Source organism: Pleurodeles waltl, chromosome 2_2, assembly GCF_031143425.1.
Source record: "Pleurodeles waltl isolate 20211129_DDA chromosome 2_2, aPleWal1.hap1.20221129, whole genome shotgun sequence".
In the NCBI taxonomy this organism is placed as follows: domain Eukaryota; kingdom Metazoa; phylum Chordata; class Amphibia; order Caudata; family Salamandridae; genus Pleurodeles; species Pleurodeles waltl.
Window position 1 is genome coordinate 391428825 of NC_090439.1, and position 20677 is coordinate 391449501.

Sequence of the window (20677 nt, forward strand, 5' to 3'; positions counted from 1 at the left end):
GAAGAGGCTCAAGATGAGGATGAGGACAACAGAACCACAGTTATCCAGCAGTACTTCCAATGACACACAAGTGAGTCAGTGCAACTTCACATTTCTATGACTATTGGTGTATTCTGTGTGGCTGTGGCATGATGGCATTACCCACTTTTTACCTCTACTTACTGTCACCTATGGATTATCATTTTACAGATGTTGATGCAATGACAACCGTGTACTCATGTGTTGACTACAGCCAGCCACAAGTCATTATTTCTATGCTCTCACACTGTACAGTTCATTTGCAACAGATGTAACTGTTACCATTAATACACTGTTTCAACACATGACATACAAGTATATGAGTTGTGTTCAAGGGTATTTATTGTAGTGCTAAGAAATTGAGGGGGAAGTGCAATGGAATGGGGTGATGATGGAGGAAAGTCCAGGGTATTGTTCCAGTCTGTTTGTAACACAGGTGAGCTGTCCACGTGGCCATAGGAAGGGGAGCAAAGGCAGTTCAAAGTGGACAAGGTGACAGGGTGGGACACAAGGGGGACAATCAGGAGAGTCTCATTTCCTGGTGGTGGTCTTGGCAATTGTCTCTGGCTTCTGTCTGGGTTGCAGGGAAAGTTTGCGGGGTGGTTCACCTTCTGCAGGGGGAGGGTTGCTGGTGGCCTGTGGGTCCTGTGGCCAGCCTCCTGGCCACTAGCGGCAGCAGAAGTAGAGGGCTGTTCAGTTGATTGGCTAGTGGTAGGGGCCCACTGGTGTGCTGTTGCCTCCCTCCTGATGTTGGCCTTGTCTGCCAGCACCACTGCCTTGGAGATCAGGGTGGTGTTGATGGCTTGTAAGTCCTCCCTGATCCCCTGATACTGTTCATCCTGCAGCCGCCTGTTGTCCTGCACATTGCAAGTATCTGGCCCATCGTGTCCTGGGAATGTTGGTAGGCTCCCAGGATCTCAGTGCCTCCTGGAGAGTCAGTTTCCTGGTCCTGTCCTCCCCCTGGCGCACAGCATTCCTCTCAGTGTCCCTGTTGGCCTGTGCGTCTGTCTCCTGAACGGTGTGCCCACTGCCACTGACCCCAGGTTCCTGATTATCTTGGGTATGAGGTGTGGCCTGGGGTCACTGTACAGGTGGGCACTGCTGATTGACGTGTCCTGGGGACAGAGGTGGGGGTACGCTGGATGGGTGCTGTGGTGTTGGATCCTGATGGGGGAGGCTCTGTGGTGGTCTGTGAGTGGGCTTGGGTAACCGGCTGTCCAGTGGTCCCCGATTGGCCAGGTAGATCATCCAGATCCTGAAGTCCAGAGTTACTGTCATCACTGGAGGCATCTTCTCTTTGGGGGACTGGATAGTTGTGGAACCTCCTCTCCACTGACATTGGCTGGGGCACCTATGGGGATGTAAGTGATGTATTATGCTTCATGTGTGAGACATATTGTACATCCCTGGCTTTCCCTCTATTGTTGGTGTTGCCCTGCAACCTTTTGCTTGTGTATGGTGATGTATTGTGGGAATGTTAGTTTCCCTATGCTGTGCATGCTGTGCATGCTTTAGTGATGTGTGTCCATGCAGGGCTGGGAGGGGTTTCCATGCATTTGTATAGTATGCAGGGCCTGGCAGTCCCCCGGGCATTGTGGTTAGTCAAATGTGTAGGTGCAGTGTGTGGGATGGAGTGGAATTATGGTAGTGAGGTTGAGGGAGTGTGATGACATGCAGGTATGGGGGTGATGAGTGTTAAATGTTGACTTACCAGTGTCCAGTCCTCCGGCTACTCCAGCGAGTCCCCCAGGATGCAGTATTGCCAGTACCTGCTCCTCCCATGCTGTGAGCTGTGGGGGTGGAGGTGGGGGTCTACCATAAGTCCTCTGTATGGCGAGCTGGTACCTTGCTGCTATGGAACGTACCTTCCCCCGTAGGTCATTCCACCTCTTCCTGATGTCGTCCCTTGTTCTAGGGTGCTGTCCCACGGCGTTGACCCTGTCCATGATTCTCAGCTATATCTTCATCTTCCTTGCAATGGATATGTGCTGTACTTGTGCTCCAGACAGCTGTGGCTCTACCTTGACAATTTCCTCCACCATGACCCTTAACTCCTCCTCAGTGAAACGGGTGTGCCTTTGTGGTGCCATGGGTGTTCTGTGGTGTGTGTTGGTGAGAGTGTGTTGAGTAATGTGGTGGGGTGTCTGATGTGGAGTGCGTGAGGCATGTATGGGTATAAGTGATGTGTTTGTCTAGTTGTCTCTGTGCTTTTCGTGTCAATCTCCTGGCAGTATTTGTTGTTGGTAAAGGGTTGTGGGTAATGTGGGTGTGTGTTTTATAGTGGCGTGGGTATGTGGGTGCAGTGTGTTTATGAGTGTCTGGTGTGTGTTTTTCGTATTGGCCAATGTAGTGTTGTTTTGTTTATGGGTGTTCATTCCGAGCACGGCGTTATGTACCGCCAATGTTTTACCACCGTTGGATGTCCGCCATGGTGATTCATGGGTCATAATGTGATGGGTGTTATTTTGTTGGTGTAACGGTATGGGTTTTGGGACCGCCAGTTCAGCACTGACTTTTGGGCTGATGGATTTGTGTATGTGGCTGTATTCTGTCGGAATGGTGTGTGTGTCATAATATGGTGAATGGATATTCGCCACCACGGCAGTATGTTGGCGGCCAACAGCCTGGCGGTAGGCGACATTTACCACCAATGTTATAATGAGGGCCTCAGTGTTACAAAAATAAAGGTACTTTATTTTGGTGACACAAATGCCAAAAATACCATAGATACTATACTCCTTCTGGAGGTAAGCATTACACAAATTATATACACTATTATGCAAAAACAGGTGTGAAAACAGTGCAAATAGTGAAAATCACAATAGTTAGAAATGGACCTGGGGGAACACAAACCGTATACTAAGAAAGTGGAATGCGAATGACAGTTTCCCACCTAGGCAAGTGTAGTGTATAGAGGGTTGCTGGGAGTACTAGAAAACACCAAAGGTAAGTACTAGAACCCACCCCAGAGCCCAGGAAAGTAGGAGTAAAGTACAGGAACTTTCCCAGAACACACAGAAACACAAGAAAGAATATTATGCAAGAACCATAACAGACTACAAGACACCAACAGTGGTTTCCTGGATCTAAAGACCTGTGGAAGAAGGGGACCAAGTCCAAGAAGCACAGAAGAGTCCAGGGAGAACAGGAGCCCCTGCTAACCCAGATGAAGGTGTAAAAGATGAACCACCGGTGAAGAACAGTCAGTCCTGCACCCAAGAAGATGGATGCGGGTTCCTGGTTGGTGCAGATGATGTCCCACGCTGGATGGAGGATTGCAGTCTGGTTTGTGTCTCTGGAGTCCACCAACAATCCTTGGCACACGCAAAACCCACAGTTAGCGGAAAATGACACTGCCCGGGACCAGGAGGGACCTGGTGGACTCTACCCAGGAGGGGGAGTCAGAGTGGGCTCTCAGCAACTCAGACAGCCCAAAGAAGACCAGGCAGCATGTACAGGGGTCCCACACAATGGGGACCAAGAAGGTGCAAAAGTTGGCCCACTGAGCACTACAACAAAGGATCCCACACCGCCCGAGAACTGCTCAGGAAGATGTGCGTCACAGGCTAGAGTGCTGGGGGCGGAGCTGCACAGTGCATGAGAACTTAATGGAAGAATGCCAACAAGCCTTGGAAACTGCATAATATGTGGTGCACAGGGGTACTGTCTTGCGTGGGGGGGCAAGCTCTTACCTCCACTAATGCAGGATCCACGCAACTCGACAGGAGAGGGGACCCACGCCACCGGTCGTCGATGCAGTGAAGTGCCTGCTGAAGTAGGGGAGTGACTCCTTCACTCCAAGGGAGATTCCTTCGCTCTTCTGGTGCAGGCTGAAGACAGGCTGTCCTCTGAGGATGCACAACCGGGAAACAGTTGCAGTTGCTGGCAGGTGCTGAAGATACAATGTTGCAGAAGTCGTCTTTGCTTCTTTGTTGCAAGTTGTAGAGTTCCTGGAGGGTTCAGATGCAGTTTGTTCGGTGAGAAGGTGAAGTAGAGGATGCAGAGGATTCTTGCTGGAGTCTTGCAATCCAAATCTGAAGAACCACCCAAAGGAGAGACCCTAAATAGCCCTGAAAGAGGGATTAGTCACCTAAACAGGTAAGGACATATAAGGGGAGGACTCTGATGTCACCTGCTGGCACTGGCCACTCAGATGCTCCTAGAGTCCCCTGCCAACTTGGAATCCAGGATGGTAAAACCCAGGGACCCTCTGGAGGTGCTCTGAGCACCACCCCTGGGGTGATGATGGACCGGAGAGTGGTCACTCCCCTTTCCTTTGTCCAGTTTCGCACCAGAGCAGGGAATGGGGTTCCCTGAACCGGTGTAGGCTGGATTATGCAAGGAGGGCACCAAATGTGTCCTTCAAAGCATTTCAGGTGGCCTGGGGAGGGTTCATCTCCTAAGCCTGTAACTCACATTTTCAAAGGGAGAGGGTGTAACAACCATCTCCGAAAGGAAATCCTTTGTTCTGCCTTCCTGGGCTTCAGCTTCTCAAGCAACAGGAAGGCAGAAACCTGTCTAAGAGGTGGCAGCAGCTGGGGCTGCCTGGAAAACCTCAGAAGGCTCGAATGGCAATACTGGGGGTCCTCTAAGGAGCCCCCACAGTGCATGGAATGATAAAACCAATGCTTGCAAAAGCCTTGGGGTATGATTCAAACATGTTTGATATCAAACATTCCTATGTTTGGAGTTACCATTATGTAGCTGGACATAGGTAGTAACCTATGTCCAGTACACGCATAAAATGGCGTCCCTGCACTCACGAAGTCTGGGAAACTGGTCCTGGAGGTCGTGGGGGCACCTCTGCTACTGTACAGTCAGGTACTCTGCACCCTACCCTTTGGGCTGGAGGGCCTGCTATAGGGGTGACTTGTAAGTGACATGGTGCAATGTAAATGGCAGTGAAAGGGTGCATGCACCTTTTCACGCAGGCTGCAATGGCACTCATGCAGAAGCCTTTGCATGGGCTCCCTATGGGTGGCAAAATATATAGTTCAGCCCATAGAGATGCACTGGAGCCCCAATGCCCTGGGTACACAGGTACCATATACTAAGGACTTATAAGGGGGCACCAGTATGCCAATTGTGGGTGAAATACTGGGTTACCAGTATTCAACAACCATATTTTAAGGGCGAGAGCATAACTACTAGGGTCCTGATTAGCTGATTAGCAGGATCCCTGTAGACACAGTCAAACACACTGACAAACAGGCCAAATGTGGAGGTAACCAAGCTAGAAAGAGGCTACTTTCCTACATATCTGTCTAGTCCAGACACCTAAATGTGGCTTTCAGGAGCCCAAAAGCCTGCTCCATGACATGCTGTGTTCGTTGAAGCAGACTTCCCCTGGCGTAGTTGGGTTCCTCACCGGCGTCAACAACCATGGATGGTTGGGTATGCAGAGTCCCCTGTTATGGAATAGAACATATGTGCAACTATGAGTCTCTATCTTTGGATTTGTTGCAGCAGACATTGTATACACACAAACAGGACAGATGTGACTTACCAACCAGCCAGGCCCTCTCTGGGTACAGTCATGGCATCAGCTGGAGGATTACACTGTTCTGCATAATAAAGTTATCATAGACTGAACCCATTAAACAGGCACAGTCTTGTGAAATGTAGAGATCCCCCAAACAAACCACTTGGACATTGAAGGAATGGTAGCTCTTTCTGTTGCAGTACACTTGTACTTGCAGTACAACATGTTGACCATGAATGGCTCCCACCACATCTGGGATGTGTGCCAAAACATAGAAGTCAGTCTTCACATGGGTCAAATCCTCATGTTGAGGAAAATGGATATAGCTGTACAGGTGTTTCAGCATTACTGAGAATGCATCCTTCAAAACCAGACTGAACATAGGCTGGGACATCCCAGCAGATAGGGCCTCTGTATCTTGAAAGGACCCTGTGGCAAGAAAGTGCAAAACTGCCATAACTTGTGCAATGAGTAGTATGCTGTTTGGATGACGAATGGCAGGCATCAGATCTGGCTCCAAATAACGACATAGGTCCACAATTGTTTGCCGATTCAGACTGTAGATCTGGATGATGTGGCATTCTTCCATGGTCTGAAAGTCTGGCAGTGGACGATAGACAGGAGGTTGTTTGATCCTTCCCCTCTCTAGATACCTAGGTATGACAAGACATGAGTTTTGCCATTATTTAATGCATCCCATGCAACAGACAGGATGCATGTCAATGTTAAAATGAGATAAGGCATGTATTGAGGTTTGAACATTATACACAGTACCCATCACGACTGATAATTACACAGCAGTCACATGTCTCCCCTTGCTTTGACATAGATGTGTACACATCATGTGAATGGACCTTTGTCGGGGTATGAGGCTGTGCACCAATGCAGATTGGTATACATGCCTAACAATGTATAACAATGGTGTCTGATTAGTAGGAGCTACATGACTGGAAAAGACAAGCAGTTAATGATGCAAAACCCAACAATTTTTGAAGTGTGACACATTTGTCAGAGCCATATAACACATTTCAGGCCTCTAAAATGGTGGATGCCTGACATACTCCACCGGACATTGGGAACCACCTGCAACCGCCGACGGAAGTCCTCATGGCATGAGGCTGTTACAACCTGGGCAGACACAGCCATAGGCTAACGTTGATGCCAATGGTTGTTGTAGGACAATAGCTGTGTCCGCCGGCAATAATGGCTGCACACATGGTGGACTTGACCGTCATGTTCTGTAAAATACCTCACTTGACTCAACAAGTGTGGAGGTCTGCTGCCAGCAAGACCTCCACTAACTGACCTGCTGCGTGCCGCCTCTGGGAGCAATCATGCCATGTCCAGCAGGTGATAGGGCCCCAGCCTTCCTACCAGAGGAGCCGGAGAAGCTGGTGTCTGAGGTCCTACCCTTGTATGAGCAGCTCTATGGCACACTATAGGAGCAGGTAAGTGCCTCATTTGCACAGTTTTCTCTGTACTTCCTTCAACATATATTCCCTCCTCCCAGGCTAGAGTGTGACCATGTGTGGCAGGATGTGAACTCTAAGTCCTGTAGGTGCAGTCAGTGTGCATCAATGGGGGAGTCAATATGCATGTATTTGTGTTCAGTGCCAGGTGTTGAGTTCTGATACATTGTGGTGTGAGTGTATTAAGTGTACCCTAATCCACCTTGTGTTAGAGGCACATAACTAGGTGAGGTGACATAACAGCCAACCCTGGACATCTCTTACCTCATAGATGTCATCAATGTGAGGGCCCGTGTATTTGATTGACAGCATGAGCATTGTATGGATGTTATATGTGCCAGTTGTGTGTAAAGTGAGCTATGTGTATGGTACCACAGACATTTCAAACCACATCTGCCCTAACTAGACTGTTTTTTGGAAGGCATTTCCTGAGTTACTCTGCCCCTCAAATTGGCACAAAAACAGCACATGCCAATTGCCTGTTGGTTACATGATGTACTGTCATGCATGGAAATGTTGGGAGTGGAGTTTCTTGTAGGTCTGTCTCTTCAGCCTGCAGAGACCAGGGTCTGTCAAATGTATCTCACTGTATTTGTCCATGTCTGAGCTGGTGTTGAATCACTTTTGTTATGCAACTATGGCACTGTGCCCACTCCTTGTATCCCAGCACAACATGTTATGAGACAAAATCTTGCCTCAATGCTAATAAGCAGGGTATTGAGGCTGTATCCTCTGATAAGAATATATATGGCATTAGGGGAGAGATGATGATCTGTGACTTATGTGCACTTGGCACCTCTGTCAATGTGTGTTTTAAAGCCTTGACAGGTCCCTTGATCCCACAGCCCTGTTGTCACCTTCATACAGGTCACATGTTTCATATGCAGGCTCATTACATTTCTGAGATTTAATAAGTGCAAGCTGTGTGTTGTTTACTGATAACCCATAATATGTGACTCAGTTGTCTGGTCACGTTGCAGAAAATGTACAATGCATGCCTATGTTATTCTGAACGTGATCTATGTATTATGTACTTATCCATCAAAAAGTGTGTTTTTGATGATGAGACACACAGACCCGCCACCCCCTGAAGTGGCATGAGTCTGCATCTGTATTTGCACATGTCAACACATGGACAGGCTAGACTCTTTCTGTGCCCACCATGCCAATCTCTTCTTTGTTACCCATGTGTGATGTTAGAGTTTGTACCCTGGCAGTAGCCTGTAGGGACTGTATGCAGATTGTGAGTGTTTTGATGCATTCATAGCTGAGGAGATTAGCTTCCAGAAGCCACATAGGTGTGGTGTGTCTAATAGTGTGTGTGATCCCTGTCAGATTTCTAGATCATGTCCCACAAGATGTCAGATGACCTACCAAGTCAGTGAAGGGCCTGAGCTAGGTGGTGGGTAGGGCTGCATATTGGGAAGTGTTTGTAGTCATCTCTATGTTTTCAGTGACTGCTATGCCCCACACTTGAGCAGCATGGGCAAGACAGGATGTTCTCATCTTGGTATTCTGACATGTATGTGACTCAGCCATTTTGGATGTAACTTGTTGACATCATTTATTGTCCTGTCTTTTGCATCCATGCAGGTGAACGCCGATCAGAAGAAAGGGATTTGGAGCTTCATCACCAAGAAGGTGCGGCCCTGGGGTTCCACAGTCGGTGGAGCACCCACTGTCACAAGCGGTGGGAGGACCTGAGGCGCTGGGCCTGGAAGATCCTGTAGGCCCAGCAGGGGCTGTCCTCCCAACGTAGTCGGGTGCCCATCAAACCATGACCCCACTAATGACGTACAATGTGGTGGTGGCCTACCCAGAGCTGGATGGGCGTTGGAGGGCAGCACAGCACCCACAAGGGGATGAGTACACAGCAAATTCCTGCCTGTTCCATTGCCAGGTGATTTAGTGAGGTACTGACTGCCCCCTCTGACAATGAGGGATAAGCCATGTGTCCGTAGTAGATGGGAGATTCTTTGTGTTAACATATTATGTGTACCAAAATGTTGTGCCTTGCCTTTTGGACCTGGGTACTAGGACAAAACAGGGGGGAATCCTCAGACCATTTGTTCAGTAGGGACCACAAATACAGTGATCATTAGTTTACTGATTGGTGTTCGACTGGGTCTAATTTCTATCCAAAAGATCACTTTACCTATATGTTACAGGCCAAAGATCAGTAGGTTGTGGATCACTGCACTCTGCCATGTGTCTTGGTATACGTGTATGTAGACATCTGCCACGCGGAGCTAGTTATGATGGGTGGTGGTGCCTCACTGCCGTCTGTGATGTGTAGGTGTCCATTATACATATGACATGGCTTACATAGCAATTTGGTTGCAGGTGTAGCAGACTACTTTCCCTTGGTAAGTGGAGAATGTCTATTGACATGAAGGATGTGTCATCACTGTTGCCAACATTCCTTGTGCCTACATGTCAGCATGTGTCCCTTTCTCTTAAGTAGATATTTGTAGGGTGCAGTTGCATGCATGGTCTACCTCTGTTCATGGGATGTTGTCTGTAATCCCTCACATATATGTACATGGGAAACTATTAGTGGTATAGTAAATCTACAATGGGTGTCCAATTCATGTGGTGCTACAGATGAGTGTGTCACCATTGTTCATTGTCTGACATATACCTTCATGCATTCAACTATGTCATTTGACATGTAGAACAGCCGTAGCTATGAGGGAAGTGACAGGTAGGCCCAGAGTGTGGAACCAATTTGTGTTTATCTAGGCCCTTGATGTGGAATCATGTGTAAAAGTGCACTGTACATGTGTAATGATTAAGGATTGTGCCCTGAATGTTGGCATGCATAATGGAATGAATTGCAGTGATACTTACAGCACATGTGTTTGGGTATAGGCATTCCTCCACAGACACCAGGATTGGGATATCCAAGATGTGGTTACTGATGTTGGTACTTATTGGGCAACAGGTTGAGGGCCTTCTAATGCTCTGTTAAATTTCTGTGTCTTCCCAGCATGCAAAGTACGGACGTCTACTACAGAAACCCTCAGAGGATCTTATTGTAATGGGTGTCAGACATTAGTGGTGACTATCCTGGGTTTTGCAAAATCGTTGTTTTGTTTCTTCTGGGGACATCGCTTCCTAACATATTGAACCTGATATCAACTGTGTTCTTTGAATGCTACATGTGAGGTCTAATTGACATTGATACTACCTCCTTGACTCAACTGTGATAGATGTCACTTGCTGAAGTGTATATTGTTGACATGTTTCCAGTGTGACATGGGTATTTCCATGTCACCTACTACAGGATAATGTACTTTTGTAATCTACAGAGCAGGATTTTATAGCAGCATTTGTCAATGATGGTTCATAATATATGTGCCAAATAGATGTGTTCTAGACCTTGTGTGAGATCTGTGGGAATGGACTTTACAATGGGATACTGTAGCTTGCCATTAGTGAACTGAGGTCTGCTGCACATTGGACATCCTTGAGGATGAAGAGGACTTCTATTTGTTGTATGGTCAATGAGTTTCAAAGACTTCAGCAATGCAATTGTAGTTGTCTGAGGTCCTGATTTTACAGTGGCCAACTGTAGTAAATTCAGAAGGCATGCATTCATATGTCATGGCACATGTATGCATCACTTAGATGAGTATTTTTGCTGGGGCCTACTTGACATCATGGTATTGTAAGTCAATCTGAGTTGTGGTTCAGGTGTTATCACCTCTTTAACCTTGCAGCATCAGCACAGGCAACCGAAGGAGACAGGGCTGTGCCAAGTGGGGAGACAGGGCTGAGCCAAGTGGGGAAGCATTTGGCCACAGGTCTTAGGGTCAAGAGACCACCAACACGGAGGAACCCAATGGCCCGGAGGGTGAGGGGAGTGCTCTGGGGAGACTGGATCTGCTTCATCAACATCCTTGTATTCCTCCTCCAGCAGCCACTCTCTTGTGCTGGTGGACCCATCAGGACATCCCCCAGCACCATCCTTGTCCGCCACCCCCCTATTCTATCATCACCCACCCTGCTGCTCCTCATCCGGTTGGTCATGCCCGCTCACCCAAGAGAGCAGGTGTCTCCTTTTCCGCAGGCACCTCTGCCCCAGCCCCTGTTACCCTCACTGCCTTCAGTGAGGAGGCTATTGAAACTGCCTGAGAAGTATCTGTGTGGGTCAGTCAGCCATTATAAATGCCATCCAAGGACTGGTGACCCAACTGCGACAAACCAATTTGTTCCTGGAAGGCATTCAAGATGCAATGACTGGCCAATAGAGATCTTTTCTGGCTGTGGCTTACATACTGATGCCAGCAAGTTACCCCCCACCTTCCATTCTCCTTCCACCCCCACTTCCTCTACCTATCCAAAGCACACAAACAGATCCCCAGACATCCACCTCAACAGATAAATGGAATACACACAAACACAAGCACCACAAGACACACTGGCATGCACACAAACAACATCCAGCTACAGATACTACAACAACAGGCATTACTTCCCCTGGCATCCCCACCACCCACAGCATCACACACATGACATCAAGGAAACCTACAGTCACTACCAATTCCCTTTTTAGCTTGATGTTGTTCCTTAGTGACTTTGGTTGTGTGCCTGCAGTTGTGTGGGTTTGAGCCTGCTTGCTGCTCCATGTGCTGTTGCTTGCAATATGTGAGTTTGTGGGCATTGCTGTTGTCCCCCGAGAGAAGTGTATATGTTGTATGTATAGGTATATGTGTGTAAATGCAATGTTGGTGTCATGGCATTATGTAGTATTTGGTATGGTAAGTGTAAGGAAATGCCTCCTTGGCATGGTTGCCCCCTGACTTTTTGCCTTTGCTGATGCTATGTTTACAATTGAAAGTGTGCTGAGGCCTGCTAAACAGGCCCCAGCACCAGTGTTCTTTCCCTAACCTGTACTTTTGTATCCACAATTGGCAGACCCTGGCATCCAGATAAGTCCCTTGTAACTGGTACTTCTAGTACCAAGGGCCCTGATGCCAAGGAAGGTCTCTAAGGGCTGCAGCATGTCTTATGCCACCCTGGAGACCTCTCACTCAGCACAGACACACTGCTTGCCAGCTTGTGTGTGCTAGTGAGGACAAAACGAGTAAGTCGACATGGCACTCCCCTCAGGGTGCCATGCCAGCCTCTCACTGCCTATGCAGTATAGGTAAGACACCCCTCTAGCAGGCCTTACAGCCCTAAGGCAGGGTGCACTATACCATAGGTGAGGGTACCAGTGCATGAGCATGGTACCCCTACAGTGTCTAAACAAAACCTTAGACATTGTAAGTGCAGGGTAGCCATAAGAGTATATGGTCTGGGAGTCTGTCAAACACGAACTCCACAGCACCATAATGGCTACACTGAAAACTGGGAAGTTTGGTATCAAACTTCTCAGCACAATAAATGCACACTGATGCCAGTGTACATTTTATTGTAAAATACACCACAGAGGGCACCTTAGAGGTGCCCCCTGAAACTTAACCGACTGTCTGTGTAGGCTGACTAGTTCCAGCAGCCTGCCACACCAGAGACATGTTGCTGGCCCCATGGGGAGAGTGCCTTTGTCACTCTGAGGCCAGTAACAAAGCCTGCACTGGGTGGAGATGCTAACACCTCCCCCAGGCAGGAGCTGTAACACCTGGCGGTGAGCCTCAAAGGCTCACCCCTTTGTCACAGCCCAGCAGGGCACTCCAGCTTAGTGGAGTTGCCCGCCCCCTCCGGCCACGGCCCCCACTTTTGGCGGCAAGGCTGGAGGGAACAAAGAAAGCAACAAGGAGGAGTCACTGGCCAGTCAGGACAGCCCCTAAGGTGTCCTGAGCTGAGGTGACTCTGACTTTTAGAAATCCTCCATCTTGCAGATGGAGGATTCCCCCAATAGGGTTAGGATTGTGGCCCCCTCCCCTTGGGAGGAGGCACAAAGAGGGTGTACCCACCCTCAGGGCTAGTAGCCATTGGCTACTAACCCCCCAGACCTAAACACGCCCTTAAATTTAGTATTTAAGGGCTACCCTGAACCCTAGAAAATTAGATTCCTGCAACTACAAGAAGAAGGACTGCCTAGCTGAAAAACCCCTGCAGAGGAAGACCAGAAGACGACAACTGCCTTGGCTCCAGAAACTCACCGGCCTGTCTCCTGCCTTCCAAAGATCCTGCTCCAGCGACGCCTTCCAAAGGGACCAGCGACCTCGACATCCTCTGAGGACTGCCCCTGCTTCGAAAAGACAAGAAACTCCCGAGGACAGCGGACCTGCTCCAAGAAAGGCTGCAACTTTGTTTCCAGCAGCCTTGAAAGAACCCTGCAAGCTCCCCGCAAGAAGCGTGAGACTTGCAACACTGCACCCGGCGACCCCGACTCGGCTGGTGGAGATCCAACACCTCAGGAGGGACCCCAGGACTACTCTGATACTGTGAGTACAAAAACCTGTCCCCCCTGAGCACCCACAGCGCCGCCTGCAGAGGGAATCCCGAGGCTTCCCCTGACCGCGACTCCTTGAATCCAAAACCCGACGCCTGGGAGAGACCCTGCACCCGCAGCCCCCAGGACCTGAAGGACCGGACTTTCACTGGAGAAGTGACCCCCAGGAGTCCCTCTCCCTTGCCCAAGTGGAGGTTTCCCCGAGGAACCCCCCCCCTTGCCTGCCTGCAGCGCTGAAGAGATCCCTAGATCTCCCATAGACTAACACTACAAACCCGACGCTTGTTCTAACACTGCACCCGGCTGCCCCCGCGCCACTGAGGGTGAAATTCCTGTGTGGGCTTGTGTCCCCCCCGGTGCCCTACAAAACCCCCCTGGTCTGCCCTCCGAAGACGCGGGTACTTACCTGCTGGCAGACTGGAACCGGGGCACCCCCTTCTCCATTGAAGCCTATGTGTTTTGGGCACCACTTTGAACTCTGCACCTGACCGGCCCTGAGCTGCTGGTGTGGTAACTTTGGGGTTGCTCTGAACCCCCAACGGTGGGCTACTTTGGACCAAGAACTAAGCCCTGTAAGTGTCCTACTTACCTGGTTAACCTAACAAATACTTACCTCCCCTAGGAACTGTGAAAATTGCACTAAGTGTCCACTTTTAAAACAGCTATTTGTCAATAACTTGAAAAGTATACATGCAATTTTTATGATTTAAAGTTCCTAAAGTACTTACCTGCAATACCTTTCGAATGAGATATTACATGTAGAATTTGAACCTGTGGTTCCTAAAATAAACTAAGAAAATATATTTTTCTATACAAAAACCTATTGGCTGGATTTGTCTCTGAGTGTGTGTACCTCATTTATTGTCTATGTGTATGTACAACAAATGCTTAACACTACTCCTTGGATAAGCCTACTGCTCGACCACACTACCACAAAATAGAGCATTAGTATTATCTATTTTTACCACTATTTTACCTCTAAGGGGAACCCTTGGACTCTGTGCATGCTATTGCTTACTTTGAAATAGCACATACAGAGCCAACTTCCTACATTGGTGGATCAGCGGTGGGGTACAAGACTTTGCATTTGCTGGACTACTCAGCCAATACCTGATCACACGACAAATTCCAAAATTGTCATTAGAAATTGATTTTTGCAATTTGAAAAGTTTTCTAAATTCTTAAAAGACCTGCTAGGGCCTTGTGTTAGATCCTGTTTAGCATTTCTTTTAGAGTTTAAAAGTTTGTAAAAGTTTGAATTAGATTCTAGAACCAGTTGTAGATTCTTAAAAAGTATTCCAACTTTTAGAAGCAAAATGTCTAGCACAGATGTGACTGTGGTGGAACTCGACACCACACCTTACCTCCATCTTAAGATGAGGGAGCTAAGGTCACTCTGTAAAATAAAGAAAATAACAATGGGCCCCAAACCTACCAAAATACAGCTCCAGGAGCTTTTGGCAGAGTTTGAAAAGGCCAACCCCTCTGAGGGTGGCAACTCAGAGGAAGAGGATAGTGACCAGGAGGAAAATTCCCCCCTACCAGTCCTATCTAGGGAGAACAGGGTCCCTCAAACCCTGACTCCAAAAATAATAGTCAGAGATGCTGGTTCCCTCACAGGAGAGACCAACACCTCTGAAATCACTGAGGATAGCCCCAGTGAAGAGGACATCCAGTTAGCCAGGATGGCCAAAAGATTGGCTTTGGAAAGACAGATCCTAGCCATAGAGAGGGAAAGACAAGAGATGGGCCTAGGACCCATCAATGGTGGCAGCAACATAAATAGGGTCAGAGATTCTCCTGACATGTTGAAAATCCCCAAAGGGATTGTAACTAAATATGAAGATGGTGATGACATCACCAAATGGTTCACCGCTTTTGAGAGGGCTTGTGTAACCAGAAAAGTGAACAGATCTCACTGGGGTGCTCTCCTTTGGGAAATGTTCACAGGAAAGTGTAGGGATAGACTCCTCACACTCTCTGGACAAGATGCAGAATCTTATGACCTCATGAAGGGTACCCTGATTGAGGGCTTTGGATTCTCCACTGAGGAGTATAGGATTAGATTCAGGGGGGCTCAAAAATCCTCGAACCAGACCTGGGTTGACTTTGTAGACTACTCAGTGAAAACACTAGATGGTTGGATTCAAGGCAGTGGTGTAAGTAATTATGATGGGCTGTACAATTTATTTGTGAAAGAACACCTGTTAAGTAATTGTTTCAATGATAAACTGCATCAGCATCTGGTAGACCTAGGACCAATTTCTCCCCAAGAATTGGGAAAGAAGGCGGACCATTGGGTCAAGACAAGGGTGTCCAAGACTTCAACAGGGGGTGACCAAAAGAAAGGGGTCACAAAGACTCCCCAGGGGAAGGGTGATGAGACAACCAAAACTAAAAATAGTAAAGAGTCTTCTACAGGCCCCCAAAAACCTGCACAGGAGGGTGGGCCCAGAGCCTCTTCACAAAACAATGGGTACAAGGGTAAAAACTTTGATCCCAAAAAGGCCTGGTGTCATAGCTGTAAACAGCATGGACACCAAACTGGAGACAAGGCCTGTCCCAAGAAAGGTTCCACTCCAAACTCCCATCCAGGTAACACTGGTATGGCTAGTCTCAAAGTGGGATCAACAGTGTGCCCAGAGCAAATCAGGGTCCACACTGAAGCTACTCTAGTTTCTGAGGGTGGGGTGGATTTAGCCACACTAGCTGTCTGGCCGCCTAACATGCAAAAATACAGACAGCAACTCTTAATTAATGGGACTAGAATAGAGGGCCTGAGGGATACAGGTGCCAGTGTCACCATGGTGACAGAGAAACTGGTTTCCCCTGGCCAATACCTGACTGGAAAAACTTACACAGTCACCAACGCTGACAATCAGAGAAAAGTACATCCCATGGCAATGGTTACTTTAGAATGGGGAGGGGTCAATGGCCTGAAACAGGTGGTGGTCTCCTCGAATATCCCAGTGGACTGTCTGCTTGGAAATGACCTGGAGTCCTCAGCATGGGCTGAGGTAGAACTAAAAACCCATGCAGCAATGCTGGGTATCCCTGAACTGGTGTGTGTGAAAACAAGAGCACAATGCAAGGCACAGGGTGAACAAGTAGAGCTGGAGTCTGGAAGAATGGCCCAGCCTACCAAGAGAACAGGAAAGTCAGTTGGGAAACCAACTGCAACACAGCAAAAGAAAGGGAACCTCTCTTCTCAGGAAGAAGTTCTGGCCTCTGAGGGAACTGAGCCTTTGGAGCTTGAACCTTATCAGGTTGAGCTCTTAGGCCCAGGGGGACCCTCAAGGGAGGAGCTGTGTAAGGGACAAGAAACCTGTCCCTCTCTTGAAGGCCTTAGGCAGCAAGCTGCTGAAGAGTCCAAGGGCAAGAAAAATGGAACACATAGGGTCTATTGGGAAGATGGACTCCTGTACACTGAGGCCAGAGACCCCAAACCTTGTGCCACTAGGAGAGTGGTAGTGCCTCAGCTGTTCAGAGAGTTCATCCTAACATTGGCCCATGACATTCCCCTTGCTGGACATTTGGGACAAACCAAGACGTGGGAGAGGCTAGTCAACCACTTCTACTGGCCCAATATGTCCAACATGGTTAAGGAGTTTTGCCTCTCCTGCCCCACCTGTCAAGCCAGTGGTAAGACAGGTGGGCACCCAAAGGCCCCCCTCATTCCACTTCCAGTGGTGGGGGTCCCCTTTGAAAGAGTGGGTGTGGACATAGTTGGTCCACTGGAACCTCCCACAGCCTCAGGAAATATGTATATCCTGGTAGTAGTGGATCATGCTACCAGGTATCCTGAAGCTATTCCCCTTAGGTCGACTACTGCCCCTGCAGTAGCCAAGGCCCTCATTGGTATCTTTACCAGAGTGGGTTTCCCTAAGGAGGTGGTGTCTGACAGAGGTACCAACTTCATGTCAGCATACCTAAAACACATGTGGAATGAGTATGGAGTGACTTACAAATTCACTACACCATACCATCCACAAACTAATGGCTTGGTTGAGAGATTCAACAAGACATTAAAAGGCATGATCATGGGGCTCCCAGAAAAACTCAAAAGGAGATGGGATGTCCTCTTGCCATGTCTGCTTTTCGCTTACAGAGAGGTGCCACAGAAGGGAGTAGGATTCTCACCCTTTGAACTTCTGTTTGGTCATCCTGTAAGGGGACCACTTGCTCTTGTTAAAGAAGGCTGGGAGAGACCTCTCCATGAGCCTAAACAAGACATAGTGGACTATGTACTTGGCCTTCGCTCTAGAATGGCAGAGTACATGGAAAAGGCAACCAAAAACCTTGAGGCCAGCCAACAGCTCCAGAAGTTTTGGTATGACCAAAAGGCTGCACTGGTTGAGTTCCAACCAGGGCAGAAAGTCTGGGTTCTGGAGCCTGTGGCTCCCAGGGCACTCCAGGACAAATGGAGTGGCCCTTACCCAGTGCTAGAAAGGAAGAGTCAGGTCACCTACTTGGTGGACCTGGGCACAAGCAGGAGCCCCAAGAGGGTGATCCATGTGAACCGCCTTAAACTCTTCCATGACAGGGCTGATGTGAATCTGTTGATGGTAACAGATGAGGATCAGGAGGCAGAGAGTGAACCTCTCCCTGATCTTCTATCATCAGACCCAAAAGATGGCACAGTAGATGGAGTGATCTACTCAGACACCCTCTCTGGCCAACAGCAAGCTGATTGTAGGAGAGTCCTACAACAGTTTCCTGAACTCTTCTCCTTAACCCCTGGTCAGACACACCTGTGTACCCATGATGTGGACACAGGAGACAGCATGCCTGTCAAAAACAAAATCTTTAGACAGTCTGACCATGTTAAGGAAAGCATCAAGGTGGAAGTCCACAAGATGCTGGAATTGGGAGTAATTGAGCGCTCTGACAGCCCCTGGGCTAGCCCAGTGGTCTTAGTCCCCAAACCTCACACCAAAGATGGAAAGAAAGAGATGAGGTTTTGTGTGGACTACAGAGGGCTCAATTCTGTCACCAAGACAGATGCTCATCCAATTCCAAGAGCTGATGAGCTCATAGACAAATTAGGTGCTGCCAAATTCTTAAGTACCTTTGACTTGACAGCAGGGTACTGGCAAATAAAAATGGCACCTGGAGCAAAAGAGAAAACAGCATTCTCCACACCTGATGGGCATTATCAGTTTACTGTTATGCCCTTTGGTTTAAAGAATGCCCCTGCCACCTTCCAAAGGTTGGTGAATCAAGTCCTTGCTGGCTTGGAGTCCTTTAGCACAGCTTATCTTGATGATATTGCTGTCTTTAGCTCCACCTGGCAGGATCACCTGGTCCACCTGAAGAAGGTTTTGAAGGCTCTGCAATCTGCAGGCCTCTCTATCAAGGCATCCAAATGCCAGATAGGGCAGGGAACTGTGGTTTACTTGGGACACCTTGTAGGTGGAGGCCAAGTTCAGCCACTCCAACCCAAGATCCAGACTATTCTGGACTGGGTAGCTCCAAAAACCCAGACTCAAGTCAGGGCATTCCTTGGCTTGACTGGGTATTACAGGAGGTTTGTGAAGGGATATGGATCCATTGTGACAGCCCTCACTGAACTCACCTCCAAGAAAATGCCCAAGAAAGTGAACTGGACTGTGGAATGCCAACAGGCCTTTGACACCCTGAAACAAGCAATGTGCTCAGCACCAGTTCTAAAAGCTCCAGATTATTCTAAGCAGTTCATTGTGCAGACTGATGCCTCTGAACATGGGATAGGGGCAGTTTTGTCCCAAACAAATGATGATGGCCTTGACCAGCCTGTTGCTTTCATTAGCAGGAGGTTACTCCCCAGGGAGCAGCGTTGGAGTGCCATTGAGAGGGAGGCCTTTGCTGTGGTTTGGTCCCTGAAGAAGCTGAGACCATACCTCTTTGGGACTCACTTCCTAGTTCAAACTGACCACAGACCTCTCAAATGGCTGATGCAAATGAAAGGTGAAAATCCTAAACTGTTGAGGTGGTCCATCTCCCTACAGGGAATGGACTTTATAGTGGAACACAGACCTGGGACTGCCCATGCCAATGCAGATGGCCTTTCCAGGTTCTTCCACTTAGAAAATGAAGACTCTCTTGGGAAAGGTTAGTCTCATCCTCTTTCGTTTGGGGGGGGGTTGTGTAAGGAAATGCCTCCTTGGCATGGTTGCCCCCTGACTTTTTGCCTTTGCTGATGCTATGTTTACAATTGAAAGTGTGCTGAGGCCTGCTAAACAGGCCCCAGCACCAGTGTTCTTTCCCTAACCTGTACTTTTGTATCCACAATTGGCAGACCCTGGCATCCAGATAAGTCCCTTGTAACTGGTACTTCTAGTACCAAGGGCCCTGATGCCAAGGAAGGTCTCTAAGGGCTGCAGCATGTCTTATGCCACCCTGGAGACCTCTCACTCAGCACAGACACACTGCTTGCCAGCTTGTGTGTGCTAGTGAGGACAAAACGAGTAAGTCGACATGGCACTCCCCTCAGGGTGCCATGCCAGCCTCTCACTGCCTATGCAGTATAGGTAAGACACCCCTCTAGCAGGCCTTACAGCCCTAAGGCAGGGTGCACTATACCATAGGTGAGGGTACCAGTGCATGAGCATGGTACCCCTACAGTGTCTAAACAAAACCTTAGACATTGTAAGTGCAGGGTAGCCATAAGAGTATATGGTCTGGGAGTCTGTCAAACACGAACTCCACAGCACCATAATGGCTACACTGAAAACTGGGAAGTTTGGTATCAAACTTCTCAGCACAATAAATGCACACTGATGCCAGTGTACATTTTATTGTAAAATACACCACAGAGGGCACCTTAGAGGTGCCCCCTGAAACTTAACCGACTGTCTGTGTAGGCTGACTAGTTCCAGCAGCCTGCCACACCAGAGACATGTTGCTGGCCCCATGGGGAGAGTGCCTTTGTCCCTCTGAGGCCAGTAACAAAGCCTGCACTGGGTGGAGATGCTAACACCTCCCCCAGGCAGGAGCTGTAACACCTGGCGGTGAGCCTCAAAGGCTCACCCCTTTGTCACAGCCCAGCAGGGCACTCCAGCTTAGTGGAGTTGCCCGCCCCCTCCGGCCACGGCCCCCACTTTTGGCGGCAAGGCTGGAGGGAACAAAGAAAGCAACAAGGAGGAGTCACTGGCCAGTCAGGACAGCCCCTAAGGTGTCCTGAGCTGAGGTGACTCTGACTTTTAGAAATCCTCCATCTTGCAGATGGAGGATTCCCCCAATAGGGTTAGGATTGTGGCCCCCTCCCCTTGGGAGGAGGCACAAAGAGGGTGTACCCACCCTCAGGGCTAGTAGCCATTGGCTACT